Here is a 16532-nt window from a genome sequence, read left to right on the forward strand (position 1 = left end):
AGGAGTTCTTGAAGGAAGTACTAAACACAGAAAAAAATATCCAGTACCAGCCACTGCAAAAATGAACCAAACGGTGAAGACCAAGGACGCAATGAGAAAACTGTGTCGACCAATGGGCAAAACAACCAGCAACAAAATGGCAGGATCAAATTCACACATAACAATATTAACTTTAAGTGTAAATGGCCTAAATACCACAATCAAAAGACACAGACTGGTAAACTGGGTAGAAAGTCCAAACCCATCAGTATGCTGTATTCAGAAGACCCATCTCACATGCAAAGATACACATAGACTCAAAATAAAGGTATGGAAATGGAGAGAAAAAAAAAGCAGGGGTTGCAATTTTAGTCTCAGATAAAATCAACTTTAAACCAACAAAGATCAGAAGAGACAAAGGACACTACATAATGGTGAAAGGATCAACACAACATGAAGTGCTAACTATCCTAAATACATATGCACCCAATACAGGAGTGCCCAGATACATGAAGCAAGTTCTAAATGACCTACAAAGAGACTTAGACTCCCACACAATAGTAGTGGGAGACTTTAACACTCCACTATCAACATTAGACAGATTAACAAAACATAAAATCAAAAAGAATATACAGGACTTAACGAAGAACTGGAATAAGCTGACCTAATAGACATCTACAGAACTCTCCACCCCACTGCCACAGAATATACATTCTTCTCAGCACCACATTGCACTTACTCTAAAATTGACGACATATTTGGAAGTAAATCACTCCTCAGCAAATGCAAAAAAAAAAAACCAGAAATCGTAACTAAGTCTCTCAGACCACAGTGCAACTGAATTCGATCTCAGGATTAAGAAACTAACTCAAAACTGCACAACTTCATGGAAACTGAACAAGTGACTCCTGAATGTTGTCTGGAAAAACAATGAAATGAAGGCAGAAATAAAGATGTTCTTCTAAACCAAGAGAACAAGGACAGACGTACCCAGAATCTCTGGGACACATTTAAAGCAGTGTCTAGAGGGAAACTTATAGCAATAAATACCCACATGAGAAATGAGGAAAGATCTAAAATTGACACCCTATCATCAAAATTAAAAGAGCAAGAGGAGCAAGATAAAAAAATCTCAAAAGGTAGCAGAAGACAAAAAATAACTAAGATCAGAGAAGAAATGAAGGAGATAGAGACATCAAAAAACAAATAAATTCAGAAGCTGGTTTTTTTAAAAGATCAACAAAAATAGACCACTAGCCAAGTTAATAAAAAAGAAAAAAGATAATAATCAAATAGATGCATTAAAAATGATAAATGGGATATCACCACAGATTCCACAGAAATACAAACTACCATCAGAGATTACTACAAACAATCCTATGCACGTAATCCAGTCAGCATGGAAGAAATCGATACATTCCTGGACCCTTGCCCCTCCCAAGCCTAAACCAGGAAGAAGTCAAAACCCTGAATAGACCAACTAGAAGGGCTGAAGTTGAGGCAGCAATTCATAGTCTACCAACCAAAAAAAAGCCCACGTTCAGATGGGTTCACAGCTGAATTCTACAAACCCTGCAGAGACTCAACAAGAAAAGAAAACTTCAGGCCAATATCCATGATGAACACAGGTGAAAAATCTTCAATAAAATACTGGCAAACTGATTGCAACAGCACATCAAAAAGCTTATCCATCAGAATCAAGTAGGCTTCATCCCGGGATGCAAGGCTGGTTCAACATACGCAAGTCCATAGATGAAATTCACCACATAAACCGAACCAAAGACAAAACCCACAAGATTATTTCAACAGATGCAGAGCAGGGCTTTGACAAAATTCAACAGCCTTTTTTGCGAAAAACTCTGAATACTAGGTATTGACGGAATGTATCTCAAAATAATAAAAGTTATTTATGACAAACCCACAGCCAATATCATACTGAATAGGCAAAAACTGGAAACATTCACTTTGAAATCTGCCACTAGACAAGAATGCCCTCTCTCACCACTCCTATTCAATATAGTATTGGAGGTTCTACCCAGAGCAATCAGGCAAGAAAAAGAAATAAAGGGTATTCAAATAGGAAAGAAGGAAGTCAAATTGCCTCTATTTGCAGGCGATATGTTTGTATATTTAGAAGACCCCATCATCTCAGCCCAAAATCTCCTGAAGCTGATAAGCAACTTTGGCAAAGTCTCAGGATAAAAAATCAATGTGCAGAAATCACAGCCATTCCTATACACCAATAACAGGCTTAAAGAGAGCCAAATCAAGAATGAATTGCCATTCATAATTGCTACAAACAAAATAAAATACCCAGGAACACAACTATCAAAGGATGTAAAGGACCTCTTCAAGGAGAACTAGAAACCACTGCTCAATGAAATAAGAGAGGACAGAAACGGATGGAGAAACATTCCATGTTCATGGTTAGGAAGAATCAATATCATGAAAATGGCGACACTGCCCAAAGTAATTTATAGATTCAATGCTATCCCCATCAAGCTACCAATGACCTTCTTCAAAGAACTGGAAAACACCACTTTAAACTTCACAAAGAACCAAATAGAGCCCACATAGACAAGTCAATTCTAATCAAAAAGAACAAAGCTGGAGGCGTCATGCTACCTAACTTCAAACTATACTATAAGGCTACAGTAATCAAAACAGCATGGTACTGGTACCAAAACAGAGATACAGAAAAATGGAACAGGACAGAGGACTCCGAGGCAATGTCACATGTCTACAACCATGTGATCTTTGACAAACCTGACAGAAACAAGCAATGGGGAATGGATTCCCTGTATAATAAATGGTGTTGGGAAAACTGGCTAGCGATGTGCAGAAAGCAGAAACTGGACCCCTTCATGACACCTTACACTAAAATTAACTCCAGATGGATTAAAGACTTAAACATAAGACCTGGCACCATAAAAACCCTAGAAGGAAATCTAGGCAAAAACCATTCAGGACATAGGCATAGGCAAGGACTTTATGACTAAAACACCAAAAGCATTGGCAACAAAAGCCAAAATAGACAAATGGGACCTAATTAAACTCCACAGCTTCTGCAGAGCAATAGAAACAATCATTAGAGTGAATCAGCAACCAACAGAACGGGAAAAGAAATTTACAATCTACCCATCTGACAAAGGGTTAATATCCAGAATCTACAAAGAACTAAAACAGATTTACAAGAAAAAAACAAACAAGCTCATTCAAAAGTGGGTGAGTGATATGAACAGACACTTTACAAAAGAAGACATATACGAGGCCAACAAACATATGAAAAAATCCTCATCATCAATGGTCATTAGAGAAATGTGAATCAAAACCACATTGAGATACCATCTTACACCAGTTAGAATGGTGATCATTAAAAAGTCTGGAGACAACGGATGCTGGAGAGGATGTGGAGAAATAGGAACACTTTGACACTGTTGGTGGGAGTGTAAATTAGTTCAACCATTGTGGAAGAGAGTGTAGCGATTCCCCAAGGGCCTAGAAATAGAAATTCCATTTGACCCAGCAATCCCATTACTGGGTATATATCCAAAGGATTATAAAGCATTCTATTGTAAGGACACATGCACACGAAAGTTTGTTGTAGCACTGTTTACAATAGCAAAGACTTGGAACCAACCCAAATGCCCATCAACGATAGACTGGACAGGGAAAATGTGGCACATATACACGATCGAATACTATGCAGCCATAAAAAATGATGAGTTTGTGTCGTTTGTAAGGACATGGATGAACCTGAAAACCGTCATTCTCAGCAAACTGACACAAGAACAGAAAATCAAACACCATATATTCTCACTCATAGGCAGGTGTTGAACAATGAGAACAGGGGAGGGGAGAATCACACACTGGAGTTTGTGTGGGTGGAACTAGGGGAGGGACAGTGGTGGTATAGAGTTGGGGAGAGATAACATGGGGAGAAATGCCAGATATAAGTGATGGGGAGGAAAGCAGCAAACCCCATTGCCATGTATGTACCTATGCAACAATCTTGCATGTTCTTCACATGTACCCCAAAATCTAAAATGCAGTAAAATATATATATTAAAAAAAGAAAACAAATGGAAAAAATTTCTTAATAGTGGAACAAGTACCAAAACCTATATGATATCATGAAAGCAGTACTAACAGAGAGGTTATGTTAGCTATGAGTGTTTGCATCAAAAAGGAGGCAAAACTTTATAAACAGCCTAACATTGCAACTTAAAAAATTAGAAAAGCAAGAGCAAACCAAACCCAAAAATAATTGAAGAAAAGGAAACAAAGATCAAAACAGAAATAAATGAAATTGAAATAAACAAAACAATACGAAAAATCAACATAACAAAAACTTGGTTTTTTGAAAAGTTATACAAAATTGACAGATCTTTAGTAAGACTAAGAAAAAATAGAGTGGACAAAAATAATAATAACAGAGAAGAAAAAGCAATCACTTAAAAACAAGCAATGAAGAAAGGATTTCCTATTTAATAAAAGGTGCCGAGAAAACTAGCTAGCCATATGCAGACAATTGAAACTGGATCCCTTTTCTTACATCTTATATAAAAATCAACTCAAGATGGATTAAAGACTTAACTGTAAAACTCAAAGTTATAAAAACTCTACAAGAAAATCTAGGCAATACCATTGAGGAAATAAGCATGGACAAAAATTTTATGACGAAATCACTAAAAGCAATTGCAACAAAAGTCAAAATTGACAAATGGGATCTAATTAAGCTAAAGAGCTCTGTACAGCAAAATAAACTATCATCAGAGTGACAGGCCACCTACAGAATGGGAGAAAATGTTTGCAATCTACTCATTTGACAAAGGTCTAATATCCAGAATTTAAAAGGAACTTAAATTTACAGAAAAAAACAACCCCATCAAAAAGTGGGCAAAGAACATGAGCACACAATTCTCAAAAGAAGACATGTATGCAGCCAACAAACATATGAGAAAAAGCTCAACATCACGGATCATTAGAGAAATGCAAATCAAAACCACAATGAGATACCATCTCACATCAGTCAGAATGGTGATTATTAAAAAGTCAAGAAACAACAGATGCTGACAAGGCTGTGGAGAAATAGAAATGCTTTTACACTATTGGTGGTCATGTAAATTAGTTCAACCATTGTGGAAGACAATGTTGTGATTCTTCAAGGATCTAGAACCAGAAATACCACTTGACCCATCAGTCCCATTACTGGGTATACACTCAAAGGAATATAAATTATTCTATTGGCTGGGCGCAGTGGCTCAAGCCTGTAATCCCAGCACTTTGGGAGGCCGAGGCGGGTGGATCACGAGGTCGGCAGATCGAGACCATCCTGGTCAACATGGTGAAACCCCGTCTCTACTAAAAATTACAAAAAATTAGCTGGGCATGGTGGCGTGTGCCTGTCATCCCAGCTACTCAGGAGGCTGAGGCAGGAGAATTGCCTGAACCCAGGGGGCGGAGGTTGCGGTGAGCCGAGATCGCGCCATTGCACTCCAGCCTGGGTAACAAGAGTGAAACTCCGTCTCAAAAAAAAAAAATTATTCTATTATAAGGATACATGCACATGTATGTTTATTACAGCATTATTCACAATAGCAAAGACATAAAGCCTACCCAAATGCCCATCAATGATAGCCTGAATAAAGAAAATGTGGTATATATAAACCATGAAATATTTAACACACATTCAGAAAAAAAGATGAGATCGTGTCCTTTGCAGGGACATGGTGAAGCTGGAAGCCATTGGCATCCTCAGCAAACTAACGCAGACACAGAAAACCAAACATTGAATGTTCTCATTCATAAGTGGGAGTTAAACAATGAGAATACATGGACACAGGGAGGGGAACAACACACACTGGGGCCTCTCGATGGGGAAAGGGAAGGGAGAGCAACAAGACAAATAGTTAATGCATGCAGGGCTTGATACCTAGGTGACAGGTTGATAGGTGCAGCAAGTCACCATGGCACACATTAACAAACTTGCACCTTCTGCACATGTATCCCAGAACTTAAAGTAAAATTTTAAAAAGAAAAAGAAAAGAAAAAGCAGTCATTACAGCTTATCCTGCAGAAATTCAAAGATCATTAGAGGCTACTGTGAAAAACTATATACCAATTAATTGGAAAACCTATAATAGATGAATAAATTCCTAGCCACATATGACCCACCAAGATTGAAACATGAAGAAATCCAAAACTTGAACAGACTAAAAACAAATAATGAGACTGAAGCCAGCAAAGTCTAGGGGCTGGGCAAAGTGCCCCAGCAAAGCCTATAACCTGATGGCATCACTGTTAAATTTTACCAAACATTTAAAGAAGAAGTAATACTAATGCTACTCAAACTATTCTGAAAGACAGAAGAGAAGGGAATAATTCCAAACTCACTATACAATGCCAGTATTACCCCGATGCCAAAATAAGACAAAGACACATCAAAAAAAAAGACAATTACATACCAATATCTCTGATAAACATCGATGCAAAAAATCCTCAACCAATACTAGCAAAACAAATTCAATGACACATTTTAAAGTTATTCTTCATAACCATGTAAAATGTATCTCATAAATGAAAAGATGATTCAATATATGCAAATCAATCAATGTGATATAGCATATCAATAGAATGAAGAATAACAATCATATGATCACTTCAACTAATGCAGAAAAGAGTGTTTGGTAAAAATTCATCATTCCCTCATAATAAAAACCCTCAAAAAACTGGGTATAAAAAGAACATACTTCAACACAATAAAAGTCATATACAACAAACCCATGGGTAGTATCATAATGGGGAAAACCTGAAAACCTTTCCCCCAAGATCTGGAACACGACAAGAATGCCTACCGTCACCAATGTCATTCAACATAGTACTGGAAGTTCTAGCTAGAGCCACTAAACAAGAGATAGAAATGAAAAGCATCTAAATAGGAAAGGAAGAAGTTGAATGATATAATGATATAATCTCATATTTGAAAAACCTAAAGATGTCATTAAAAAACTATTCGAGGGCCGGGTGCAATGGCTCATGCCTGTAAACCCAGCACTTTGGGGGCCGAGGCGGGCGGATCACGAGGTCAAGAGATCGAGACCATTCTGGCCATGGTGAAACCCCATCTCTACTAAAAATACAAAAATTAACCGGGCATGATGGCACGCACCTGTGATCCCAGCTACTCAGGAGGCTGAGGCAGAAGAATCGCTTGAACCCAGGTGGAGGTCGCAGTGAGCTGTGAATTGTGCCACTGCACTCTCCAGCCTGGCAACAGAATAAGACTCCATCTCAGAAAAAAAAAAACTATTTGAACTGATAAATTCAATAAAGTTGCAGGAAACAAAATCGACATACAAAAATCAGTAGCATTTTTAGACGCCAAAAGTTAACAAGCTGAAAATAAAATCAAGAAAGTAATCTATCTCATTACAAGAGCTACAAATAAAATTAAATACCTAATAATTAATATAATCAAGAAAGTACAAGATCTCTACAATGAAAACTGTAAGTCTTTGGTGAAAGAAATTGAACAGGACACCAAATAATGGAAAGATATTTTATTTTCATAAACTGGAAGAATCAGTATTTTATAAATGTTCATACTACCCAAAGAAATCTACAGATTCAATGCAATCCCTATCAAAATACCAATGACATTCCTCATAGAAATAGAAAAAGAACTATACTAAGTTTATATGAAACCGCAAATGACCCCGGATTGTGAAAGCTATCTTGAACAAAAAAAAAAGAAACTGGAAAAATCACACTCATTACCTGACTTCAAATTTACTACAGCTATAGTAACAAAAACAGCATGGTACTGCCATAAAAACAGACATGTAGACGAATGCAGCAGGATAGAGAAGCCAGAAACAATTCCACCTACCTACAGTGAACTCATGCTTGATTTCATACACTGAGGAAGAACATACACTGGGAAAAAATGCCATCTCTTCAATAAGTGGTTCTGGGAAAAATTGATGTCCATATGCAGAAGAATGAAATTACACTCCTATCTCCATTTACAAAAAGCAGATCAAAATGGATTAAAGACTTAAATCTAAGACCTCAAACTATGACATTACTAGAAGAAAACATTGGAGAGACTCTCCAGGGCATCACTGTGGTCAATCATTTTTTGAGTAATACCCTACAACAACAGGCAACAAAAGCAAAAATTGACAAAAGGGATTACATCAAGTTAAAAGGTTTCTGTACAGCAAAGAATACAATCAACAAAGGGAACAGAACATCCAAAGAATGGGAGAAAATATTTGCAAACTACCAATCTGACAAGGGATTAATAACCAGAATACACAAGAGCTCAAACAACTCTATGAGGGAAAAAATCAAATAAAGCAATTTTAAAATGGGCAAAAGATTTGAATAGACATTTCTCAAAAGAAGAAATACGTGCCCGAAGCCAGTGAGTCACGACGCCGTGCAACTGCAGGTGGGTCAGTGTCTCGCGCCGCTGGGTGGTTGCAGTGAGGCGCTGAGGGCCCTCAGGCCGGGCAGCGCGAGTGTACCCTGGTTCTTATGCTCCTAGGTCTTTGAACAGCCGCGATGTCGATCTTCACCCCCACCAACCAGATCCGCCTAACCAATGTGGCCACGGTACAGATGAAGCGCTCCGGGAAATTGCCTGCTATGGCCGGTGCTGGCACACTCACCCTTGCCCTTTCCCTCCGGTTCAGTACCTATTGTTTCTCCTTTCAAATATGTGATTGTACTAGCTCTTTCCATGTGAAAGAATCCTCCTTATTTAAATAAAAAAAAGGTTTTTTTTAAAAAAAAGGAAGAAATCGCCTGCTACAAAAACAAGGTGGAGTGGCATGGAAAAAGACCTTAATGAAGTTCCGCAGATGCACTCAGTGTTTGTAAATGTTTCTAAAGGTCAGGTTGCAAAGAAGGAAGATCTCATCAGTGCATTTGGAACAGATGACCAAACTGAAAGCTGTAAGCAGATTTTGACTAAAGGAGAGGTTCAAGTATCAGATAAAGAAAGACACACACGACTGGAGTAGATGTTTAGGGACATTGCAACTATTGTGGCAGACAAATGTATGAATCCGGAAACAAAGAGACCATACACCGTGATCCTCATCGAGAGGGCCATGAAGTACATTCACTATTCAGTGAAAACCAACAAGAGTACCAAACAGCAGGTTTTGGAAGTAATAAAGCAGTTAAAAGAGAAAATGAAGATAGAGCGAGCTCACATGAGACTTCGGTTCCTCCTTCCAGTGAATGAAGGGAAAAAGCTGAAAGAAAAACTCAAGCCACTGATCAAGGTCATAGAAAGTGAAGATTATGGCCAACAGTTAGAAATCGTATGTCTTATTGACCCGGGTTGCTTCAGAGAAATCGATAAGCTAATAAAAAAGGAAAGCAAAAGCAAAGGTTCTTTGGAAGTGCACAATTTCAAAGATGTGGAAGAAGGAGATGAGAAATTTGAATGACATCCATCAATCTCCTTACCTCTAAAACACTAACGTGTTTTTGTTTCCCACAGCACTGTTTCATGTCTGTGGTCTGCCAAATACATGCTCAAACTATTTGACATTTTCTATCTTTGTGTTAACAGTGTATATAGCAAAGCTTTCCTACAGAAGCATAATAATGTGGGAATTATTAAGTTTTAATTATAAGCTGGGGTCTAAATCCTAAAGCAAAATTGAAACTCCAAGATGCAGAGTCCAGAGTAGCATTTTGCTACTCTGTCTCATCCCTTGATAGCTTTCCAAACTGAAAGTTATTTGAGGCAACTCTTGTGGGTAAAAAGTTATTTGTACAGTAGAGTAAGATTATTTGAGAGGTATTTCTATAAAACAACAGGGGGAGTCTTTACTAAAAAATAAACATGATGCTTCATTTCTACTAAATGGAACTTGTGTTATGAGGGTCATTATGGTGTCATAATGTAAAGTTTGGATGATGTTCCTGATTATTTGAGAAACAGATATAGAAAAACTGTATATGTCTTAAATAATATTCAATGAATGTGCTGCCATAATTTAGATTATTCTTCGTTAAGAAATAAAAGTCACTTATTGCTAAAAAAAAAAGAGGAAATACAAATGGCAAACATGCATACGAAAAGGTACTCAATATCACTGATCATCAGAAAAACGCAAATCAAAGGTACAATGAGATATCATTTCACCCCAGTTAACATGGCATATATCCAAAAGACAGGCAATAACAAATGCTGATGAGGATGTGGAGAAAATAGAAACCTGGTATGCTGTTGGTGGGAATGTAAATTAGTACAAACATTATGAACAATAGTTTGAAGGTTCTCCAGAAACCATATGATCCAGCCATCTTACTGCTGGGTATATACCCAAAAGAAAGGAAATCAGTACATCAAAGAGATATCTGCACACCCATGTTTATGGCAGCACCATTCACAACAGCCAAGATTTGGAAGCAACCTAAGTCTTTCTCAGCAGACAAATGGATAAAGAAATTGTGGTATATTTACACAATATAGTACTAATTGGCCATAAAAAATTACATCCTGTCATTTGCAACAGCATAGATGGAACTGGTGGTCACTATGCTGGCTGAAATAAGCAAGGCACAGAAGAACCAACTTTGCATAGTCTCATTCATTTTTGAGAACTAAAAATTAAAACAACTGAGCTAATGGAGATAGAGTATAATAATGATTACCAGAGGCTGGGAAGGGTGGTGGGGCATATTAGGGGAGAATGTGAAGATGGTGCCAAAAAATAGAGAGAATAAATAAGATCTAGCATTTGACAGCTCAACAGTGTGGCCATAGTTAATAATAATTTAATCCTATATTTTAAAATAACTAAAACAGTATAATTGGATTGTTTTTAACAGAGGATAAATCCTTGAAGTGATGAATATCCTATTTACCCTGAAGTGATTATGATACATTGTATGCCTGTATCAAAATATCTCATGTACTCAATAGCTATCATCTCAATATGTATCTCACAGCTATCGTCTCTCACTTTTTTATATACCTGCTCTGTACCCAGAAATTAAAAATATGCTCAAAAATTTAGTAGAAACATCCCTACATAGTAATGTGGTATACTAGTCTCTACTTCATATTAGTACCTTATTGATGATTTCCAAAATAACTGTTTAAACTATTGATATGTATGTACCCTGTTACTAATATCTGAAATGTTTTTCTTTACAAATTTATTTTTTTTTCTTTTAAAACAGGTGGCAATGTGAAGTCTTCCTTGATTCTGGTGATTTTTATAAATCAATACCTTGGGGCTGCCTTAGTATTTTATTGATTTTTCCACTGCATCTTTACCACTTGAACTTTACATTATTGCTTTACGGGACTGTTCCCTTTACTGCTACACAGCAGGGGACAACTTGCAAATCATCCTTGTATAAACAGCCTTTACGTATTCTACTCAGCAATTATTTATTGAGTCCTGCTAAGTGTCAGGCACCGGGGCTTAAAGAATAAAAATGAAGTATATAGAAATGGCTTTTCTAGAGATCATGCCTGAGATGAACAAGAGTGAAGCTAGCCGGATTAAAAGGGGTAGAGGACAAAAAAGAGTGAGAGCATGTCAGGCAGCAAGAGAGGGAGAGAAGCCTGAATGAGCATATGTATTTGCCTACAGTAGAGTAATGGACCAGCAGGGCATGACCCACAGTTCTATAATGCCAGAGAATGGGCATCCAGGGAAAAGGGCTGAAGATGGAGAGGTGGGAAGAAGTCAGATTATAAAATCTTTATGTGGCATTTTAAGATGCTTGGATATTAATGTTCTTAAGAGTAGTCTCTGGTTCTATTTGAACTGGTGATAGATCACTCTAAATGCTAAAATTAATATTCCTAGTGAATACAGTAACACAAGGTGATGGCTCATGTGGACACAGTGGAGGAGATACTATGCAGCAAATTCTCAATGATTCGCACAAATACTTAGCCAATTCTATAATAAATAAAGTCATATGAATTATAAGAAATCACTAAATATTTGGTTTTGAAAGGTGCTTTTTAAAGTTATAGTACGTATCATTATTACTTGTGCATTGATAGCTATAAAAACAAAGCAAGATAGGCTGGATGCGCGCGCACCCGGGTGGGGGCTGGGCGGGGAATCCACTGCCTCCCGGAACAGGAGGAGCGGGAGAGCGCGGCCGGCGACTGCGCCATAGAGCAGGGGGCCCAGGGCAGCTTTCTCGCCCAGTCCCCGGTGAGCGGCATGCGCAGGGAAAGCGCTCGGGGCGGCGGCCGTGGCCCGGGGCGGTGGAAGCAGGCGCACCGGGGCGGCGGCGTCTGTGGCCGTGGCCGGCCCCTGAGTGGGGGCAGCGGCCTTGGTGGCGACGGCGGCGGCGACAGCAGTGGCGGCGGCGCCACCCGGCGGGAGCCGATCCCTTTCCCGTCGGGGAGCGCGGAGCCAGGGCCCAGGGGACCCTGGGCCACAGAGAGCGGGAAGAAGATGGACTGCCCGGCCCTCCCGCGCCCCCGCGCCGCCCATGGAAGAAGGAGGAAGTGATTCGAAAATCTGGGCTCAGTGCTGGCAAGAGCGATGTCTACTACTTTAGTCCGAGTTGTAAGAAGTTCAGAAGCAAGCCTCAGTTGGCAAGGTACCTGGGGAATATTGTTGATCTCAGCAAATTGACTTCAGAACTGGAAAGATGATGCCTACTAAATTACAAAAGATCAGAGACTGCGAAAGATCCTCTCAATCAAAATAAGTTTGTGTGCACTTTTTCTGCTCTAGCTGCGCTGGACCACTCATCGTTCTGCACCATGGCATGCGCTTTCAAGACTCTGCTTGCTCATATGCTGTGTGCTCTGCTTGCAATGTGCTTGCCCACTTCCGCTCCATCTGGCGAACTCCTACTCATCCAAGACCCAGCTCCATTGTCTCCATCTCTGGGAAGCCTGCCCTGCATACTCCAGGCAGAACCAATCCCTTCTTCCATAATGCTTCCCTGGTGCTTTGCCATTGTATTTGTGACTGTTTGTCTGCTTCAGCTAGAATGTGAGCTCCATGAGGGCTGGGACCATGTCTGTTTTTGTTTTTGTATATGTAGCCAAAGCCTAGCACATGGTAGGAACTTAATAAATATTGCTTTATGTTTATTTGATTTACTGTCCACCTCATTTGGGAAGTGTATAGTGGTAATAAATGTTTATTAAATAAATAAATTATATAGCAGAAAGAAAAAAAAGCAAGATCTCAACCTAGTTTTCCGTCCATTCCCTAAATTCTAAATATATTCCTGGTATGCTCAAGTTTACGTTAAATACTACCCTAAAACAAAATCACTCTTTCTCCCAAGTCTCTTTGTTGTTTATTTGTTGCTTTGGTTAAAGAAAGAATACAAATGGCCATCTAGAAGGTGTTCTGTTTAGTTCTAGGTTGCAGAAGGGGAGTAACCACAAAGTACCCAAAATCATTTTTTTAAGTTACAACTCAGGTATTATGAAGCCAAGTCGAGGTACTCTAGGATTGAATTCTCTGTGTTTATTACCTTCTTTCATACCTTTGTCTTCTGATAACTTTGATTCACAGAAGTTGTGGACATTGTCATTCTCGATCATAACTACAACTCCAATATTCAACTTTTCTTCATCTATTGAGTTTGTCTGTCTCAGTTCTGTGGATGCCAACTTCTTTTCCGTCACTGATGGTGATTCAGATGGACATTTATCATCACCTTTCAAATGTTCAGATCTTTGACTAGTCTTTTTTTGAGGTTCAAACTAGTAGAATGCCAGTCTGAAAAATATGAAGATAGAGTTTTCATTTATTAGGATGTAAATACCACAAGTTGGACAAACTTGTATATATTCCTTCTTCACAGAAGCAGTCCCATGTCTTCTTCTTACTGAAAAACACACTATTCAGTCAGGGCTTATTATACTTTACACATCCTATGCTTGTTTACAAGTCATTTAGGTAAGTCTCAATAGCTATAATCTCTCACTTTTCTCTACATTTGTATTTTTACTATTACTTACATTGATTCACTCAGCAATCTCCATTACATATTTTGCCTTCTGTGAGAACTTGGTTTATTAATACTTAAGATTCTTCACATCAGGTTTTAAAAATTCTTAATAATTAAGATTCTTTGTATGAATTTTTATAAACAAATTTGCATATAGCCATTTTAAATTTAAGTATCCATAAGAGTATTGTGTTATATGTGTTCTAAAGATATGGGTTTTACAAAACTTCTAATGAATACACTTTAAATAAGAAACTACTTTAATTACAATGTGATAGTCTTTCCTCCATGCACTTATATCTTCAGAATTCACTTTTTCATAGGCCTAGGATAAATATCATAAATTTATATTAAAATGGTAGGCTTAAGGTACCTAATTTTTCCCATGTACAAATAGGGTAAGTCTAGAACCACAGTAGATCCCAAGTGCACAGTGTTTTCAGACAGAAAATGAATATATAACGAAAATATTTTCCTATTTTCTCTACGAATAAAATTACCAAACTTTTTTTAAGACAAGGGAAAGGAAAAATATAGAAGTGACAACTTAAAGGCCATTTCATCATCAAGAGCCCATATGTTTGGTTTAAAATCATGCTTCAAATTGTGATCTGAGAATCTCTGGAGTTCAAGATCCAGTCAGAAGATCCAAAAGGTCAAATAACACAAAATGTTATTTTCCATTATCATTCTCATTCTCTTAGAAATGAAAAGTGGAGTTTTTCAGAGATGTCATAAGACAACCTCATAGTTCTAATGGTCAATGGGTTATAGTTCTGATGGCTATTAAAATGTATGACTATGCATGCTTGTAGTTTTAAATTTTTAGTTTTAATTTCTAAAATAGTAAGTATCAATAGATATAACCCACTTAAACAAAAGCTTTATGGAATCTGCAATCTTTTTTTTTTCAGCATAAACAGGATTTAATTAAATCAGGTCCAGTTATATGATGGATAACTTAAATTAAACCAGAGCTATTTATGTCAATATGGATTGACCTCAGAAATACAATGCTGACCAAACAAAAGAAATTTGCAGAATGGCATGTCTAATATATAACCATTTATATCCAAGTTCAGGACATGAAATAAATCTATATAGCATTTATGACTATACCCGTATGTAGTAAAATGTTTTAACAGTAAATATAATTGACAAACACCTCATATAGCATGTTGGTTACATCTGTGAAATAATTTTTAATTGTATAAAAGGACCCAAAAGCCAACAAGTTTCAGAACTGGTGTATTTAAAGACTGTCTACCAAATGGGCATTAAGAAATGATTAATTACTTTCTTCATTTTTAATAATCAAAAATAATGCATGCACACACACACACACACACACACACACACAGTTTGCTAATTAGAATATTTGATTGGCTTAAGATCAATGTAACCACACAATGATCCAATAATTAAACTTAAAAGTGACATGTTAGCTTTTCTCTAGGTAAAACAGAATTCCAATAAGCATTTTAAACACAGAAAAAATCTTAGAGTCTCACAATTTCTCTCTGTGCATCTCTAATATAGGGATTCCAAACTGGGTACTTTAGGGTATCAAAACATAAAAGTTAAAATATCTGAGTTAAAGCTTACATTTTAAAAAATCCTTTTATTTTATTTATTATACTTTCAGTTCTGGGGTACATGTGCAGAACATGCAGGTTTTTTTACATAGGTATACCCGTGTAAATCATCACACCATCGTTTACATTAGGTCTTTCTCCTAAATTATAGATGTGTATGGCTCACCAAATATACCTGCATTCATCTATGTAGATAAAGCATACCTTGACATTGTCAAGTGCCTCCTTCGTTTTTAATTCCTTCCAAGCACTGAAGAAGACAGGAAGAGTGAGAAATTTTTGCTCCACTTCTCTGACAAGTTTTGGTATTGGAAGTTCATTTTACATTTTGCCTATTTGTAAAATACCTCACTCTTCCTTTTCCTCTACAATGATTTTATTTTACCACTCTCTACTATATATGCTTGCTTGTTTCCCTTCATTTACTACCTTTACACACTGTTTTCCTTATTCTTCATTCCCACTTCGTTCTATTAGACTTTTATTCAAGACAAGGTCTTACTGTGGCTCAGGCTGACATGCAGTGTCAGGATTGCAGCTCACTGAAGCTGCCAGCTCCCAGACTCAGCCAATTCTCCCACCATAGCCACCTGAATAGCTAAACACACAACTGTATCTGGCTAATTTTTGCATTATTTGTTCATATGGGGTTTCACTGTGTTGTCCACACTGGTCTGAAACTCCAGGACTCACTGATACTCCCAATTCAGTCACCACAAGTGATAACATTGAAAGTGTGACCCACAATGCCATCATTCCTTCTTTTACTCACTTGCTCTTCCTTCTTTCCTGACCTTTCTCAGATTTCAGAATTTCTTGAATTGCAACCAATAATTCAGCCCCTTTGTCGACATTCTCAATTTAATCTGTTCCTGACACATAAGACTTATTATCATTCCATGTCACCTTTTCTTTATTATGCAATAAATAAAAGATTTATTTGGTGATAAGAATAAATTACTACTTATGACTCCAAAT

General features: G+C 37.6%; 2 pseudogenes; both read left to right on the forward strand.

The window, feature by feature from the left end:
* The first annotated feature begins 8550 nt into the window (after positions 1 to 8550).
* LOC100401886 (ribosome maturation protein SBDS-like) lies at positions 8551 to 9446 on the forward strand (annotated as a pseudogene).
* A 2615-nt stretch (positions 9447 to 12061) lies between these two features.
* On the forward strand, positions 12062 to 13083 carry LOC100402967 (methyl-CpG-binding domain protein 2 pseudogene; annotated as a pseudogene).
* Positions 13084 to 16532: the final 3449 nt, after the last annotated feature.

The sequence above is a fragment of the Callithrix jacchus genome, chromosome 20 (genome assembly GCF_049354715.1).
Source record: "Callithrix jacchus isolate 240 chromosome 20, calJac240_pri, whole genome shotgun sequence".
NCBI lineage: Eukaryota > Metazoa > Chordata > Mammalia > Primates > Cebidae > Callithrix > Callithrix jacchus.